We start from the raw sequence: 12,380 nt of genomic DNA, 5'->3' as shown, positions 1-12,380 counted from the left end.
AGATAGATATGCTATTGGGGAGTATATAGGTTATATAAGGGATTATTTTTTTATGATAAAAAGCATTATTTCACTTTCATTTAATCTACGAACTGAAACTTATATATTGTGGCGACTACATGCGAAGGAAACAGGTGTTGGTAACACGCGATGTCACGTTAATAAATAATATCCTACAAAATCTTTAGCTAAAACTGAAATTACGGTGTAAATCATAATAATGTTTAAAGAACTTTATTCTCATTAATAAAATAACAGTTTTAATATCATTAGTACTTAGTTGTGATGCCATTGCATGTTACGATCAGACAGTTTATTCAGTATTTATGGATATTTAAAGTAATCTATTAAATTGACATCCTTAAAGATTCCAGACCCATACACCGACATAATATGTATCACAGGCACAGAGGTTTGATCACCTACTTGCCTGTTATTACAGAAAAGGTAAAGAATTCTGCAGCCAAAACCGAATTAAAAACAGAAGGTTTCTACGCTATTCCAATTTTATTAACTAGATAATTATAGAATGTCGTAGTATCACAAAAAAATATTCCATACTAGAAAATATATTAATATAATGGGTCAAAACTCTGCAGCTAAGAAACACAAATGAAGGCATAAATAAAAATATACAAGCCACTGACATTTTTTATTTCCAAAAAATATCAAATAAGCTAGGAGCAGTTATTAGTATAAGATTCGATTGTCATTTTCAGTACTTTTCTTTACTTATTATTTATGTTTCCCACAGTTCAAATCTTCCCTGAAATTGAACAAATATTTCAAGATCATAATTCTGCTAAATCGGTACAGACACTCTAGAGTAACAAATAGGAATTCAGTATTTTAAAGTATGATAGATAGATTTTATATTTAGATGAGATGAGTACAGTAATACACTGATTTAAAAAAAAGAGTGAATGTATAAATAAAAAAAGTAGATATTGAAACAATTGCTTTATAATTAAACTTGTTTTGAAAAACATATCTAGAAATGGGAATTCAGTCCATTGGTGACAAAAATTTGAGAAGAGTTCCAGAGATATTTTTTATAGGCAAGTAGTTGTGATAACATCACAATCCTCGCAATGTTTTACGTCTTGACGTTAAGTACGGAGGTTGAACGCACAACCCAATAATATATTAATAATCCCACGTTTAAAGCACGAATTTTATCGGTGCAATTTCTTCGCTGAGATTTCTCTAGAGTAAGTTTTTTCTCTAAAATATTTATGTAACTTGCCCATAAACTAAAGAAGTTTGATCTTCAGCGTGCGACTCTCATCCATGAGGTCGTAGGTTCGACCTCCGGTTGTACACCAATGGACATTCTGTCTATCTAACATTTGCTCGAACGTTGAAGGAAAACATCGAGGGAAAACCAGCTTAGACTGAAAATTCACGGCGTGTCAGGCACAGGATGCTGATGCCTGCTAGATTGTTAATGATCTTGAAACAAATACTGAAATCTGAAGCCTAAACCTGCAATGTTTAGGTCTAGGGCCACTGGTTTGTTTTTGGTACGTCAACCAGTTCTAGATGCAATCACTAATAAATGTTTGGCACCACTAATAATTGTTAAACAGCTTGGCAATTCGTTAAACGGTGGCAACTGTAAGTAAGTATTTATTTGATGAAGAGCTCAGTTGACTTACGATAAATCGTGGCATACAAGCACGCCACTAAGCATTTACTTAGTCGGAGTAAATTACCTTATTACTTGACATGCGACACGGTAGACGCGCTCTCTTCGTTATTACTAAAGCCACTTCATACGATACACGTTTTAAATTTAAACTCGATACAGTCAAATCTATAAGGATTGTTTTTTGTAAAGTGTGACGGAATTTAATCAGCAAAAACTTGTTATTGAAGTATATTGATTACATAAAGAGCAATTTAGTTCTATTATAACATTATTAAGCTACAAATATAGTTCTGACAAATACATACGATTGAACATAATTTTGTTGTAAGCTAAAGTAGAGAGAGGTGAAATTGAGATCCCTATAACTCCGTTTGATAATTCAAAAAGTTTACAGACTGAAATTGATTGTTGTTGTTAATTCGCTTCGGGAGAGAAACTCATCGACAGACAACTCATTTATTAGTCTTTAAATGTCAAGTTTGATTTAATCAAGAATATGGTATCGACTTTAACAGTGTAAATTTAGGATTTTCCAGATTAAAATATATTTGAGTAAAACAATCAATAAATATTTCTCTTTATAAATATTTTCTTTGTCTTACGTATTAATTAGATTTAGCAGTCTTCAACGAAAGAACGTTAAAATATGTTTAAAAAATTCAGTCACAGACATGTCTACTACTTATCGCACGCCTATGATTATTGATACGAGTAATCATAGGCGTTAATTGTCCGTTGAGTGAACTGGCAAAAGTTCTATTATTTGTTAGTACCTATAGTGTACCTATAGTATAATTTTTGTTTCGTCTGTTAATTTTATTCACTTATTGTTTACTCTTGTCAATTTTGGGTCAACTGTTAAGGCAATAGTGTTTTTATACATAAATAAAATAACGAAATAATTGGTACGTCTTTTAAACGCTCCATTTAATGCAACGCCTTTAGAAGACCCTACCTTTGAAAACACATAATTCACGGAGTCATGTTATCGAAGACCGTAATCAAAATACGTGTACGTAACTGGATTTATTCGTTTGTTTATACAAATAAATGTAAATTGAGAAATTAATTGGATGCTCGTGATTATTACGTTTTGTTATGGCTTGTTTTAAATTAATCGGAAATAATTTGAGTGGGTTCTAACCAAACGGTAGTTAGTTGATAATGGTAAAATGGAAGTTAATGAGAAAATAATTTGACTAAAAATATAAATAAAATATAGATCATCGATAATTTTTACATATGAAACCTGATCTTTAGATTTCTCAGAATTGAGAAAATATATAAAGACAAGCTTTAACGGTGTTTTATATAGACACGGTAGTGTGATAGTTTGATACGGCGTACCTCGATATATTATTTGCTAACATAAAAAACCAGATCCATTTAAAATGTGAAACAAATAAGAAAATCAGCAGTTGGCTCACGTTACCGGCCGTATTATGTAAAGCCGGTGATCCGGCTTACGCTCGAATGTAATAGACCTGCGTCAAATACATCGGTTCTTTTAATACATAACCATACGATGATGTTTTACTTTATCAATCAACGGGTACCTAAACTATACCCGAACAAATATTTCAATTGAATATAGCTTACATTTCTTATTATTATATTTCGTTTTGTATGTGTCATAAAGAGCATTATTGATTGTCAACATTGATCACAGTGAATGGTGAATTCATTTTGATAAAGAAAAAACCGTATATAACGATAAAACAAAAGCTTTATAGCATAAACGCCTTTATGGCTCACATAATTCTTAATAACCTTGGCTATCTACGATCCAAAAATCATAAGAATTTACGTTAACAATACACTAAGGGAAACATAATCAAAACATAAACATCGCAGAATGTTCGCCTGGATGTGGGGACAAACAGATACTCATCGTTCACTCATTTTTCATTGCTATTGGAAGTAAATAAGAGGCTGTTTTTGTTCTGCTGAGTCATTCTTACAAATTGGCGTTCCTGAATTGTGTCTGGCTTAAGATTGTACAGATTAAATTTAATATCAATGCCTCGAATCGAATTCATTTTGCATTATAGCTATTTGGCGAAAGAAACAAATGATGACGAAACAGATACAAAAATCTGAGGCTCAAATGTAAAAGGTTAGAGTAATTTCTAAAGGAATATGTCATGTCAAGTGATATATCAAAAGAAAAAAGAATATGACGGAATATCACCTTATAAGTATGTACACAATGTATTAAGGTTTTTGAAATCAAACTTTCATTACAACAACACTTTAGGCGCATGAGAGTAAATTTTTACGGATGAAACGCAATAATGGAAATTCTGTCGGATAACGTGTTGTGCAGTAAACGCAGATTTTTAATTTATTTCCATTATCATTAGCAAGTATATGTAAACAGTGTGAATATAGATATACAAATAGATGGAGTTATCATATATACTAGTTGGTACATGATCATCCATTGGGGCTTTTACCTTAATAATAATTCATTTGTACTTTGTACGCACGCCAAATGTTTTCTAGAAAACATTGAAAGAATGATATTTCCCCGACTGTGTTGTCGGACTTTGGAGGTAATCAATAATTTACATAAATAGTATTGGTAACCCAGTTCCAGTTCTTTTAACAATTTTGTTGTATGACCTTTATAGCAAATTCCAAAAAGATGGCTCTTCACTAACTTAATTTTGAACATTATTTATCTATTGCATAGTTTTTTTTCTCGGCCTTTGTGCGCGGCAACCGAATCAATAAATTTCGTAACGATACTAAACATAACGCACGATGACGGAATATATGTAAGTGCGGTCAATACGCGTTAGAGCGGGACAGAACGCATACTGCGTCTCACATCGGTGACGTAGTCACACCATAGCGGCCGGTACGCATTACAGTGAGACAGACTTTGACTTTTGTCTGTGTCAAAAATTATGTCTAGTTTATAAAAGGTTCAGTAATGTTGAAATAAATATTATAAGAAAAATTCTAATACGACAGCAAGCATCCCGGCAATATCACACACAATTTAAGAATCCCAATACGTGTGTTTGGCTAGCAAACCGCGGGATCGAATCCAATCTAATTTAACGTTGTGTAATTCGTCCGCCCGCCTACCGTTCGCCGCCTAACACCAAGCTCCGCCCGCCCAAACCCATCTAAAATTAGACGCACAAACAAATAAGTACTGTACGTGATTACAAATCGAATTCTAACTTATATTATGAATGTGTGACTGTTTGTAAGCTTAAACCACATAAAGCATAAAGATTTTTGTCTATTGAAATGGTATAATCTTAGGCGACATAAAACCGGAGGAAGAAGTTCATAATCGAATTGATATGTAATTTCTATACTATTTGTAAAACATAATATTTCTATATATGTGATATTAATGATTTGAAAACAGTGTTGCATAGAACTTCACCATATATAAGACTGACGAGTTCTTCTCGTCTGTTCTACTCCCTGATAACTGACAGTGAAGATAAATCCAGAATGAGATCTGAGAATCCAGAATGTTCCTAATATGTTATTATAATATAAATTAAATTTGGGTTTGTATGTAATATAGTTTTTAATACGTACACAAATATCCATTTATAGTATGAAGAATAAATACTTAATAAAATCAAAGAAAACCTATGCAATTTTATCAATAATAAACTCAACTCAACTATAATGATTAGCTGGGTTCATTATATATTGATTGGAGCGTTTATATCAAGGTGGCCGCAAAATATGTCAGACCTGATCCCGGCAGCCCAGGTGCGCCTGAATTGCCCACAAAATCGCAACAGTCTCCCGGCTAAATTGTTGGATGAGGTCGTGTGGTGCAAGTTATGGAAGAGAAGATTTAAAGGTCTTTATTTACGAAATATCAAAGGATTTTTTTACAGGCGTAGGCCTTTCTGTGATAATGATATTTTGTTGAAATAAATTTCTGACTCTAAACTCAAACTCAAATACTCTATTCATAAATGTAACCAAGTATACTTATGAACGTCTAAAGAAAAGATGTTAAATGATTCTTAATGTACATTTACTAACAGTTCGCAAGTCTCGCAAGTCATAGAACGTGCTAGAAAAATTGGCAAGAACAGCCAAATTTATAAAAAGGTTTATTGATAATTTTTTTAGTTATGGGAGAATTAAGAGTTATAATAATGAGAATAAACAATTTTAAAAATGGCAGTTAAAATACTTTGAAGGTTAAAGCGTTTGGGTTAGTGTAAAAGAGTATTTTAATTGCAAACTTTAGTTTTGTTATTAAGTGTCTTTTAATGAGGGACTAAAACATGTTCTTAGTGTCTTATTTACATTTTAGATGGTGAATTATAAGTAAATGCAAATCAAGTTTACATAATGTCTCGGAATTTACCTATGTGATTTTCCACTTCATATTTTTATGAGAATTTAATTTACTTGAGTGATCTAATTCAAAAAATAAATACTTTGTATATTTTTTACAGTGATAGCCCAGTAGCCTGGCGATCTCCAGTCTATGGTCGTTTGACCTTGGATGTTCTCCATCGAATTTTATTTACGTAATACGTGCAGATATTGCAAATCGCAGGAAAACCAATAACGCAAAAATTGACGGCATGTGTCGGGCACAAAGGGCTGATAAAAATGTAATATGACAATTATTTGAACTACATATATTCAAGTGACATAAAATTTGTTATCGAGTTTTATATTGTCACAATATTATTTTAATTTGTTAATATTATATAGTCTTCCTAAATATTGTTATATCCTCCATAACTTTACTACGACACCTTTAGGTTTTTCCTTTCTTCCTTGTCACGTCACAATTTCTCTACCTAGTCTATATTGTGTTGAACAGAGACATCGAATGCTTTTATTTTTTATGAATAAACCAAAATATGTTCAACGATTGTTTCTACATAACGCTCAAAGTTCATATTTGAGCTCAGGAAATATATAGAGGTAAATCGGTTTGTATTTTCGCATGCAGTGGAAGGCTGTGAATTTATCTGTTAGTTTCCAAACCTATTGACAGATTGGACGGATTCTGGCACTAAAATATACCAATGCCAAACAGGACATTACTATTTTTGTATGTTTGTATGTAACTATTAAAATGTGGAATCCACTACTGGTGGGAGTCTGCTCTGAGAGATAAGACCTCCAACCATTCAAAATTCGAGCGTTCTCACTACGTAAAGGTCGGCAACGCACCCACTAAAAGGTGGTGTGTATGGGCTGCAATGACTGACCTTTTTGGGCGTCCCGCACGCCGTTATTTTTTGTTAGATAAAATGAATTAATTTCGTGAGACTGCACACTTATACTACTCCTCTGTTCCGATTCTACTTAGGTATCTTCTAAAAAAGAGTGTAGCAATTCTTATAAAGTGGGCAACACACCCAAGTATTGAGAGTGTCTATGGGCAGAGATGAGCTTTCTGCTTACTTGCTCTAAAATAAATAATATATTGTAAAAATATATTGTGTGTATTATATGGTGAATTTATTATCTGTAGTCGCGTCGCCTTTACGTCGCCCTTCGGGCTTACAAGAATCCAATCTATAGTTGCGCCCGCTTTGCAAATTTGATTTCATAACTAACCTTATTGGAATCAATTCTAAATAATGATATTAAATAGTATTTGATTTAATTATGTGTATTTTAGAGTGATTCGCTTTTGTAGTATAGTGTACTATTAATTAAAACAATACTTCAACAGGTAATTCCGAGCTGATGTATTTCATGCGTTATTCGATATTTCACCAAATATTTAATCAGAAATGCGATACGAAATCATTTTATATAACTTAATTACACTGTTCTGCATTTTAAACTGATTATACAATTAAATTTCATATAATTTCGATGAAATTTATTATTTTCTGGTTATTATTGTTTAATTTTGTATAGTATTTCGTCATGATGTTTTTATTCGATTGCACAAAAGAATTTTAGTCTTATTTTATATTATAATTTAATATTATTTTATACGATGCTCACATTATAAGGATATGTATCCGAATCAAATCCGTTAATTTATAATAAACAATTAGGAATTTACATTTCCTGCCAGTTCTCAAATTGAGGCGTAGAACTGAAGAGCAGAACTGGTAATTCACTCTATGTCTATGTCAGATATAACTTTAAAGAAGTGAAGAGCAGTGATGGCCTAGTGGCATCAGCTTGCTACTCGCACCCCTAAGTTTGTAGAGTATTTTCTATTATTGGTCATATGTACTGAAGTTGTATCATATTATGTAATAAGAATGTTATTAAAAAGAGAACATTGTTATCCTACTTGCGATAGGTTCGATAGGATAGTAGGTTCGATGTCTGGCTGAACGTCAATTGAAATTTTTTTTTAGCGCATTTAACATTCGCTGTACTTATGTAGACGCTTTAGAAGTTATACTGTTTTGTAGTTACAATTTTTTTTTGCAAAAATTGTAGAACGAGACCCTAACAATAGAAAAAAGATATTTAATACAAAGTTTTACTAAAATTCATTATCTAGCTCAATAAAGTTCATTTAAACATCACAAAAAAACACGTTGACTATAGCTAACTTCAGGGTGTCGGATTTTTGTGACGGTCTGAGGGGGTCGCTTTTTTTTGACGGTGAGCGTATCCTTAAAATTTACTCTCAACATTTTTCCCTAACGCACCGAAAAAAGTATAGCTTCCAAACTATTTCCTGAAAACAAGTTGATGAGAAAACAGTCTCTTTATTGGAGAATTTTGTAATAATTATATATGTAATACATAAAGGAAAAACAATAGAAATATTGTGTAACATTTAAAATTACCTTTGTGAAATCGGAAGTGAAATCATGGAAACCAATTAACCAAAATGGAATGAGTTTATTATGTTTTGAATATAAACACTGCGATTATATTAATTTTCCACTTGGTACGATAAAATCTGACGTTTCAATCGCGTGACAGACGACATTATCGCTTTTATTGCCGCGTATTTGCATAATTGCCGTTTTTTGCTTCGTATTATCTGGCTTAGATTTGTCGCTTGTTTGTCGTCATATTTATTTTAATATTACCGATACCTTTGAACCATACATAACCGAATTAAGCTTTTCTGCGATGAAGTTTTCTTTTTTATCCATCAGGAAAGAGTGTTTTTAACCATTAATCACACAGATATTACTGTGGTATATTAAATAAATAATATTCAAAATTATATTTAATGTTGTTGTAGTTGTCCTATAAATAAATATGACAGATAAAATATATAGTTTGCGCTTAAAGAATGGGAACATGTCTGAAGGTTAAGAGCGAGACGACCACAGACAACAACAAAAAAGGCATAAAAAACGTATTGTTAAATGTAAATCAAACTGTATCTCGTTTTAAGAGCTGTTGTCAACTACCCTGACAATATACGTCTTTGAAACTGTTTAAAACATGTTTTATTTCTTGAAGAATACTTCTAAAGGGAACTCTTTTTATTTTCTTAATTAATTTTCGATATTTATTTCGTTTGTTATATTTGGGGTTGTACACTATCCAACATTTGTTTGTTCGTTTTGTAATTCTCTATTTGTAAGATTAGCTTTTTAGTTTTAGTTAGTTTTTATAATATATATAGTTATTAATAGATTAAGGTTCTATATATTAATATAAATTTATTTTGTTTTTTATATAACTTCTGCATTTCTTGCACCCATCATTTTTTTATTTATTTATTTCTTTTCTTACTAGGGTTGCCTGGAAGAGATCGCTTGTTAGCGATAAGGCCGCCCGTTGCATCCCTTGTAATTTATATATATTGTGTTATTTGTATTTCTTTAGCAACGAAGTGTAAATAAATAAATAAATAAATAAAACATTTGAATTGTAAGCGGTTCTGTAGTAAGTTTTGCTGCCGTAACTTGACCGTTTAACTTCGAGTCCGAGTTCTCTTTTGTTACGTATGGCCAATTGTTCTGTACGGCTGTGAAGCTTGAACAATTAAAGAAGATACATTTGAGATGTGATATTGTCGCATGCTTCTTATAAGCTGGATCCAGAAGGTCTCTAATGAGAAGGTTCTGAAACGAGTTGGAATGTTGAAATAACCTCTACAAAACAACGAAAAGTTGTGTACCCCGTGTTCCGCCATCACCGCTAGTATCTTTAATTAATTAAATTGAGTTTAATTCAGGGTAAAAGCCGTATTGGTAGAAGGAAGAAGTCAAGTCTTCTCAACGTTAGGGAGTAGATGGGCATGCAACTGCGGAAGAGTTGCTGCACAGCACAGAACAAGGCACGCTTCGAAAGACTGAAGGCCAACCTCCAGTAATGGAGAGGCACTAAACGAAGAAGGTTCTGGATCCAGCTCTTGAACTCAGTTATTTACAGAGGTGAAAGTTATGTTTTGAGTTGCAATACTTCATATAATTTACTAACTGTGACATTAATTAAAACTTAAGAGACGAATACGAAAGGTAGAGTTATATATTTAAGTGCGAAAGAGATAGATTATAGGTCAGATAGGGAGAAAAGTTTTAATAAGCTTTTAAATGTACTGCAGTGAAACAAGTATTTCTTTCAAATGTATGTGGGAATGTTAAATAGTTAGAAAACCACATTTTTATATTCTAAAATAATATCACAATTGTACACATGAGCGATCTGCTAATATTAAGTCTTCGTACCGTATTTCAAGTTTACGACATGCTACGCATAATAAAAGAATTACGAGAAAGCTTTCGCCCTAAGGCAGTCTTCGTCTAAAGGGCCAAGGACCCCTATTAACGAGTTAATTAGTTGATTAATGAGTCCATTAATTGAGTTTCTAAAATGTTTAATTTTATCAGAAAATACTGATAAAATTTCCACAAATAATAATGGATTTTAATTGTATTATTTTAACTATAACACTATTGGGTCTCTTTTTTTTTCAAATTGTGTTTACCGTGTGAAGAAAAGTGACAAATGAATATTTTAGTTTATTATCTATTCAGTCAAAATAAATAAAAATAAATCAGTGGCGCGTATCCTGTATCGGTTTCATCGGCATTTGTCTAATAGAATCTAATATAGAATCTAATAGTAATAAGATGATCGGCTTCCTGTACGTGACAAATGCTGTCCACTTTTTGGGTCTAAGGCAAACATACCTCACGATGTTAATTGGCGCACAATCGTGGATCGAACCTACGATCTCAGGGATAGAAGCCGCACGCTAAAACCTCTAGGCCAACACTAAACAGGAAAATATACAATAGGAGACATTAAAAGGTAAACCCGTGTTTAGACACTCCATGTTAAATAAATAAGCTGTCGTAATTGAAAAGAGATGTTTACATTGAAAATATTTTCGTCCCGAACCTTGAGCCATTGTCCCTCAAGAATTGTAATCGAAGGGATTTGTTTACTCGTCCTCCAACGAAAACAAAAGATTTTAATATTCCATTAGGCATTTCAGATTATATTTATTTTACGTGGAAGCGCTTAATATAAGACAAATCAATATAAACAAAATGTGTTTTAGAATTAGTCTTATTTTTTTTAAGACAAAAACAAATGGGACACTAAATTTTAAGACATTAGAGATTTTTGGCGATGTTCTATTTTTCATAATAGTTATTCTCGGATATTGAATCTAAACATATAAAACAAAGTCATGTTAGTTACACCACTTATAACCCAAGATCGGCTTTACCTTTTTTGGTGCATTCTTCGCCACTTCGATTAGCAGAACAAGGATTAAAATATCGAATAACAATAAATTAATGAATTTTACGTATGCAAACAACATGTGGTGCCATCTGTTGATAAAACTACGAATCATTTATATAGAAATCGTGTCTGTTCAAGAAATTCCGATCTTGTGGTAAATGAGGAGTTGCATAACCAGGCTTTGATCTTAATCGAAGACATGTGTTACCTCATGAAAATAATGTTGTATATCAGAAAGTGCTTAAACATGCAGTAAACATATATTAGCGCTAGAGAGAAGAGGCTTAATATGTAAAACTGCCATCCTTCTTTCGCATTGTCACGCAGTAAAACATTTCTGTATGTGCAAAAAGTTGTATTAATCTTATTATCTTAATGAAATCCTAAATTAAGTTAAACTTAATCTATCACAATAGTATTAGGTGGAACGAAGATAGCCGGTCAGTTTCTATAAAAATAAATCCACGTATTACGATAGTTTTTATCCGGTTTTTAATAAGTGTTCACAATACCCTTTCTTGTAGGCATTAGGGCAATAAAATACTACTAAGAGGTTACTTCGGGTTAGAAAAACAAAAACCACTAAACATATACGTGAAACAATAATAATCGTTATCGCTTTGCGGTTTAATTTTATATTATATTGAGCTAATAATATATTTCTCCATAAAAAGATTCATGCAACCGGGTATAATGTTTCACACCTTTTTATTTATTACAACCTACTTCCTTTGAGTGTCAAGACCTGGTTCAGGGTTGTCATGGGAATAAATTACTTAAGCATTTAAATAGATTTAAAGTATTTTTCTAAATATATGTTGTTCAATTCTACGAATTAGTACTATCGTTATAATATAAGGTTGATTTTTATTAACCATAATATTTTTGCTTGCTAAGGATTTTGCTGAACAAATGGTAACAGAAAGAATACTTATGATAATATATCTTATCAGATTTCTGCAGCTATCTTTTTGTTCCGGACACTTTTGATTATTAAGTAAACTTGGGGCTAAACTCAATAAATATTATAGCTGGCATTGTATTGTCTTAAATGGTTAAATATGGTAGGTAACAGCCC

At 32.0% G+C, this 12,380-nt stretch overlaps 1 protein-coding gene across 9 annotated transcripts in view; it reads right to left on the bottom strand.

Moving 5' to 3' along the window:
• The window catches only part of LOC111001032 (disintegrin and metalloproteinase domain-containing protein 11), a 338,822-nt gene that overhangs the window by 93,997 nt on the left and 232,445 nt on the right, over positions 1-12,380 (bottom strand). The gene's annotated exons all lie outside the window — the stretch shown is intronic.

Source organism: Pieris rapae, chromosome 8 (genome assembly GCF_905147795.1).
Source record: "Pieris rapae chromosome 8, ilPieRapa1.1, whole genome shotgun sequence".
Lineage (NCBI taxonomy): Eukaryota > Metazoa > Arthropoda > Insecta > Lepidoptera > Pieridae > Pieris > Pieris rapae.
Note: the sequence above shows the minus strand (reverse complement) of the source record. Positions and strands in the feature narration are given on the sequence as shown.